The sequence below is a fragment of the Microcaecilia unicolor genome, chromosome 4 (genome assembly GCF_901765095.1).
Source record: "Microcaecilia unicolor chromosome 4, aMicUni1.1, whole genome shotgun sequence".
Classification (NCBI taxonomy): Eukaryota; Metazoa; Chordata; class Amphibia; order Gymnophiona; family Siphonopidae; genus Microcaecilia; species Microcaecilia unicolor.
In genome coordinates this window covers 11,567,912-11,574,410 of record NC_044034.1, presented here as the reverse complement: position 1 = coordinate 11,574,410, position 6,499 = coordinate 11,567,912, and the positions used below count along the sequence as shown (strand labels likewise).

Genomic DNA, 6,499 nt, shown 5'->3' with positions numbered 1-6,499 from the left:
AGTCAGAATGATTGAATATTTTAACACCCAACAGAAAGGACTTAACAAGGATCTGGGGTTCCTAGCCCATTATCTAGACCAACGTTCTATGAAGCCTCCAGCCGGAAGTGTGAAGCGCCAGAGATATCCGGTTTCCCCATGAGTGAAGGAAAACAGCACAGCACAAAATCCCTCTCTCTGTAACAGTGAAGGACTCAGAGGGGGAGGGGAGAGAGATGCCCTCACTCTCTCTGTAACACAGAACAGCAGGAAACTTAACACTGAAGGACTGGACTCCAAGGGGGGAGGGGGAGGGAGAGAGGGCAGAGGGCAGGGACACACACTCCCACATGCACACTCTGAAGAAAACCTTGCTAGCCCCCCCCCCCCCGTTTCATTTGCATCAGAAACGGGGCTTTTTTACTAGTAAACCATAAAGCTGTATGTCTCTGTTGATCACCCCACCCCTCACCTATCCACACCCATCCTGTTAGAATATCAGTGATATGCTTTGATGTCCCCATGCATACCTCCGACCCACCCCCATCCTCCCACCCTGTCAGACTGTCATAGCAATGCTTGAATGTTTTCACTTATATACACTGTCAGCTAGCACATTTGCTTATTTCCGATCTGAGGAAGAAGGGCAACCTTAGAAAGCTAATCAAGAAATGTATTAAGTTATGTCCAATAAAAAAGGTATCATCTTATTTTCTTTTCCATGTTTTATTTTGTTTGATTTCTATTGATAACATTATAACTTGAATTCAGTTTGAAAATAAGGAGTGTCTGTGTGGAACAGGAACTTTGTCAGGGACTTTGTGTAATTTGAAGACACCAGGGCTGTCTGCCCCAGTGGCGGGGCGGTGGGGGCGGTCCGCCCCGGGTGTCCGCGGGTGGGGGGGTGCTCCGTCACGTCTCTTCTCCTGCCACCGCCTGCCTTTTTCTTTTTTTTTTAAAAATCCGTGCAGCCACGCAGGCAGCGCTTCGCGTCTGCCCTGCGTGTGCTGTGAAAGAAGTAAATCGCCAGCGCTGGCTTCGGGCCTTCCCTCGATGTCCCGCCCTCTTGTGAGGTAACTTCCTATTTCCTTGAGGGTGGGACATCGAGGGAAAGCCCGACGCCAGCGCTGGCGATTTACTTCTTTCACAGCACACGCAGGGCAGACGCGAAGCGCTGCCTGCGTGGCTGCACGGATTTAAAAAAAAGAAAAAGGCAGGTGGTGGCAGGAGAAGAGGGCTTTGTGGCTCTCAATGGAGGGGGGACGGGACTGGGTCGGGGGGAGCTCAGAGGGGAGAAGGGGATTGGAGAGGGTGGGGTTTCTCAGAGGGGAGAATGGGGATTGGGGAGGGGTGGGGGTGCTCAGAGGGGATTGGGGAGGGTGGGGAGCTCAGAAGGGTACTCAGAGTTGAGAAGGGGATAGGGGAGGGGTGGGGGAGTTCAGAGGAGGGGTGCTCAGAGATGAGAAGGGGATTGGGGAGGGGTGGGGTGCTCAGAGGGAATAAGGGGACTGGGGAGGGAAGTGCTAATGGGAGAAGGGGTCTGAAACTGGAACTGGGGGCTGAAAAGGGGCAGGGGCTGAAACTGTTGGGACTGGGGGCTTTAAAGGGGACAGGGAGAACTGGCTGGGGCTGAAGCTTGGGACTGGTGAGAGAAAAGGGCTGGGGTTGAAACTAGGGGCTGAAAAGGGGACAGGGAGAAGTGGCTGGGGGCTGAAGCCCAGGACTGATGGGAGAAAAGGGCTGGGGACTGGTGGAATAGTGGGGCTGAAAAGGGTGGCAGGTGGGAGATGTGGGCTGGAACTGGAACTAGGTGCAGGTGGAAAGAGGGGGCAGAGAGAGGGGACAGACCATGGATGGAAGGGGGGAGCGTGAGGGAGGGCAGACCCTGGATGGATGGGAGAGGGAGGGCAGACGGATCGAAGGGGCAGAGAGAAAGGGCAGATGGTGGGTGGAAGGGGCAGAGAGAGAGGGCAGACTGGATGGAAGGGACATTAGAGAGGGCAGACACTGGATTTCAGAGAAAGAGCAAAGACAGATGCTGGATGGAAGGAAGACACTGAAAAGAAGATGAGGAAAGCAGAAACCAGAGACAACAAACTGTAAATAAAATATATATTTTTTATTTTTTTGCTTTAGGGTATAGTATTGTATCTGTGTTTATGTGTTAATAAATGTTTATAAATAGAACATATAAATAAGGTAATCATTTTATTGGACTAATTTTTAATACATTTTGACTTAACTTTCAGAGAACAAAACCCCCTTCCTCAGGTCAGGAAAGGATACTATAACAGCACTATACTGTATTGACCTGAGGAAGGAGGTTTTGGCCTCTGAAAGCTAAATGTATTAGTCCAATAAAATGGTATTATTTTATTTTCTGTATTTGTTTTATTTCTATTTGTTAATTTGTAAAGTGGTGATTGGTATTTGTTAGTTTTTTCAAATTTACATCTGCTGTCTTTATATTTTGCACAGTACTAGGGGACATTTTCTGTTTCTGTGGTGTTGCATTGTATGCAGAGTCTGGCATCGGGGGTTCAGTTTTTGTCTAAATAGAAAGTTTATGATTACTTATTCTATAGTGGATTAGGGTGTATCTGTATTTGTGAAAAAGACATGGCTTTCGGTTGGCATTGACTGTGCAGGATCGGCGATCTGTACTAATCTGTCTGTTTTCGTTTTACAATAGGTGAATTGATGTTCTAGTGCTCAGTGTAGTGTTTAAGATGCTTTCCTTTTCCTTGTGTGACTTGTAGAAATGACTGCTTATGGTATGGTAGAATTGCTCTATAGGTCCTGAGTGTTTTGTATTCTCGGTATGCCTAGTACTGGATTTGGGGTGGGGGGGGGGGGGGGGGGGGGGGGCGTCAACTACCCTAGCTACGCCACTGGTCTGCCCTCCTTCCTGTTTCCTAGTTCCTCCCTTTTTTCCCAGCTACAGAGACCCAGGGGTCTGGGAGCTGCAGGGAGAACAGCAGTGACCTCTTCCCATGACGTTTCCTGTGTGTAACCTGGAGCCTGGGGGCAGCTTTTGCAAAAGTGGGGCAGAGGAAGGGCAATTACCCTGAGACCCATTTAATCCCTACCTCTTTCTGTGTGAACAGAGGCAACAGTTGACTTAGGTAAAGCATTAAAGTCCCTTCGGAGGGATTATAATACCAAAACACTGTTAAAAAAGCAAGTGATGTGTTAAAAATGTAGCGAGACTGTTAACCCTCTATCAGAGAAAACATAATATCCGTAGGGTTGCCAACCAGTCAATGCCAGTGGCGTAGCCACAGGTGGGCCTGGATGGGCCAGGGCCCACCTAATTAGGGCTCAGACTGTAGCACACATTTAGCGGTAGCTGGTGGGGATCCCAAGCTCCACCAGCTGAAGACTTCCACCTGATGGAAATGAAAATGCTACTCTCCATGATACCAGCACTTGCACATGCTTGGTTTTCAGCGCATGCGTGCTGCAGACTGCCAAGGTGGAAAGAAGCGTTTTCCTGACAGCTGAGATTTAGTTTTGCTGGGGGGGGGGGGGGGGGGGGGGAAAGAATACTTGGTGCCCACCCACTTCTTGCCTAGGCCTACCCAAAATCTGTCCGGCCTTCAGTATTGCGGCTTTCTGGAACTGGCTCTTTGGGGTAATGTCCTAACTCTTCTCTGCAAATATTGTAGGGGGGATACATAATATATTTCTGGATTTAACAGCTTGGGGGAGTATATTTGTTGGGAAATTAAGATAGGGAGTGTAAATGAGGGCTAAAGCCTGCACTGCCACTGTCACTCCAGTTATCTTTAGGGGCAGGGCAGAGGCGGGGCATAAGGTAAGATAAAGACCATATTGGCCTGTCCAGTCCCCGCATCCCAATGTTGGAGATTTACCACCGCAGTGCTGGAGATTGAAGGCCAATGAGGCAGATTTTTCTAGTTTTGCCAGATAAACATATGTCAGTTTTTGGAATGTGCATGTTTCTTCAAACTTATTATACCGCCCTTGCTGGACAAGCAGGTCAGGGTGGTTTACATTGAAAACTACATAACATAAAAACTAAAGCATTGAAAAGAATTCCATTGATGATAGGAAAGAATCAACAACCCAAGATTAAATATAAACAATAAATAGAAAATAAAATTCTTTTTTCTACCTTTGTTGTCTGGCCATTTCATTATCCTCATCATGTTGATCCCAGTCTCTGGTTTCTGCTTTCCTCTGAACTCTCTTGTCAAGGTCTCTTGGTCCATTTGCCATTTCTTCTCTCTCCTTGTCTCCATCCATCTTCCCTCTGTGTTGCTATCGCCCTGTCTACTATTTCCCCTGTGTCCCTGCTCCTATCCCCCCACCATGTTAAATATTCCTCTTCTCTGTGTCTATATTCTTGCCCTACCCAGTATCACCCTTCTGTGTCCCCATCCCAATCATGTCATCATCCCTTTGTATCCCTATCCCCCTCCTCCACCTGCCCACATCATCCCTCTGTGTCTCTATCCCTCTATCCCATGTTCAGCATCTCTCCTTCTTTTGCCTTTTCCTCATGCCTTCCTCCACAGAAATTCAGCAAAGGTCCCTCTCTCTCCTGCCCCTGAGCTCACATCTCGTAGGTTCACTATATCTTTCTCTTCCTCCTTTCCTCGCAGAACTCATCATTATTTCATGTCCTCCTCTCTCTTTCTCCCCACCTCCCGTCCTGCACTGTAAAACTACCATTATTTGGAACCCCCCTCCCCCAAGGGTACCAGCTTACTGTTAATGATATCATAGTGCTGTACAATTTTGTAAACAATCATTTAAATTTTAATAATTCATATTTTTTGGTGTGAAGGTAAAAGAAGGTGGGAGGTTGGGTGCGGGGCGGGGGGAGTTGGGGGTACATCACTTGTTAGTATATTGATAAGAATGCATAACATTTGCCTGTTTGGCTGGTGGGGTTTCTTCTCCTATAGCGCTGAAATCTGGAACGGGTGACGGTCCACAGCAGCCACCGGTTCTGGCCACCAGAGGGCGAGGTGAGCACAGACGTGACAGTATCTCCCCCTCAAGGCCCCCCCGACTTCCACGGGGAAGTCAGGTCTCCACGGGTAGCAATGGTGAAATCTACGGAGGAGTCGCAAAACATGACCAGGGGTAGCTTGGCTGGAGCTTGAACAAGGCTCAAGGCTGGAACCCGGATAGGCATCAGGACTGGACTTCGCCTCTTGGCTGGAGCTGGAACTCGGCTCGGACTCCGCATCTCGGCTGGAGCTGGAACTCGGCTCAGACTCTGCATCTCGGCTGGAGCGGCAACTCAGCTTGGATTCAACATCTGGGCTGGAACTCCTGGCTGGCTCAGAAGCTTGACCGGAACTCAGAGCAGACTCCGGCACTTGGCAGGATCTCAGAGCAGACTCAGGCTCATCTGGGCTGAAACTCAAACTCGGAACAGATTCAGCATCATCTTGGCTGGAACTGGAACTTGGCAGCGGCTTGGCTAGCAGGGCCACTCGAACTGGCATCAGAGGCTCAGTCAGAAGCGTCCCTTGGACTGGACTCAGGGGCTTAACTGGACGTGCCACTTTAACTGGGACCGGAGGCTCGGCCAGAAACGCCACTTGAACAGGACTCCGGGACTTCACTGGAAGCGCCACCTGGACTGGAAGTGGCGGCCTGGATTGAAGTACCTCTCGGGCAGGAATCGGAGGTTCAGTTAGAAGCACCCCTCGAACTGGACTCAGAGGCTTGATTGGATGGGTCCCTTGGACTAGGACCGGAGGCTCGACCTGGAGCGCCACTTGAATAGGTCTCGGAGGCTCCATCAGAAGCACCCCCCGAGCTGGCCTCAGGGGTTTCACTGGCCGTGCCACTTGAATGAGGACTGGAGGCTCGGCCAGATGTGCCACTCGAGCAGGAATCAGAGGCTCAATCGAAAGCTTCCCTCGGACAGGACTCGGAGGCTTAACTGGAAGCGTTACTTGAACTGGAATTGGAGCCTCAGTTAGAAGCGTCACTCGGACAGGACTCAGAGCTTGGCTGGAACTGGAACTTAACATGGACTCAGCAACTTGACTGGAGCTGGAGCTCAGCTTGGACTCTGGAACAATTCGGCTGAGAGCGTCCCTCTGGATGGACTGATGGTACGCTTGGACCTCGGGCTTTGCAACGCGCTCTCTCTCAATGGCAGCTTCCAGAGTATCCCACAGGGCTGGGTCGGAGACAAGTAGGCGACGGTATTCCCAGAGCGGGGTTCTAGGATCAATGGCAGAAACTGGGTTCACCACGCGCCCAAGCCGCCGGACACGCTTCCTCTCCGCTGAAGCTTCATGCAGCATCCTCACCCGAGGATCAGACAAAAGTTCTCTACGATATTCCTCCAGCGTCACAAAGAGGTCAAAAACAACCATAATGCCAGAACCGAACTCCACAAGGGAAACAGGAACAGAAGTTCTAGGTTGGAAGCCCAGCAGGTCGGGTGATCTTGCCAAGCTCATGGCCTTTGCATTCTGTCACATTTTCAAAGCTGGAAACTGGGTTTGTGAGCCCTTGGGCCACTGCT

The 6,499-nt window shown here is 50.0% G+C and overlaps 1 long non-coding RNA gene across 1 annotated transcript in view; it reads left to right on the top strand.

Annotated features, from left to right (window-relative positions):
* Window positions 1-6,499, top strand: part of LOC115468318 — a 48,038-nt gene that overhangs the window by 24,805 nt on the left and 16,734 nt on the right. Inside the window, exon 2 of the long non-coding RNA XR_003941841.1 lies at window positions 2,123-2,126. This is a non-coding gene — a long non-coding RNA (uncharacterized LOC115468318). The remainder of the gene's footprint in view (window positions 1-2,122; window positions 2,127-6,499) is intronic.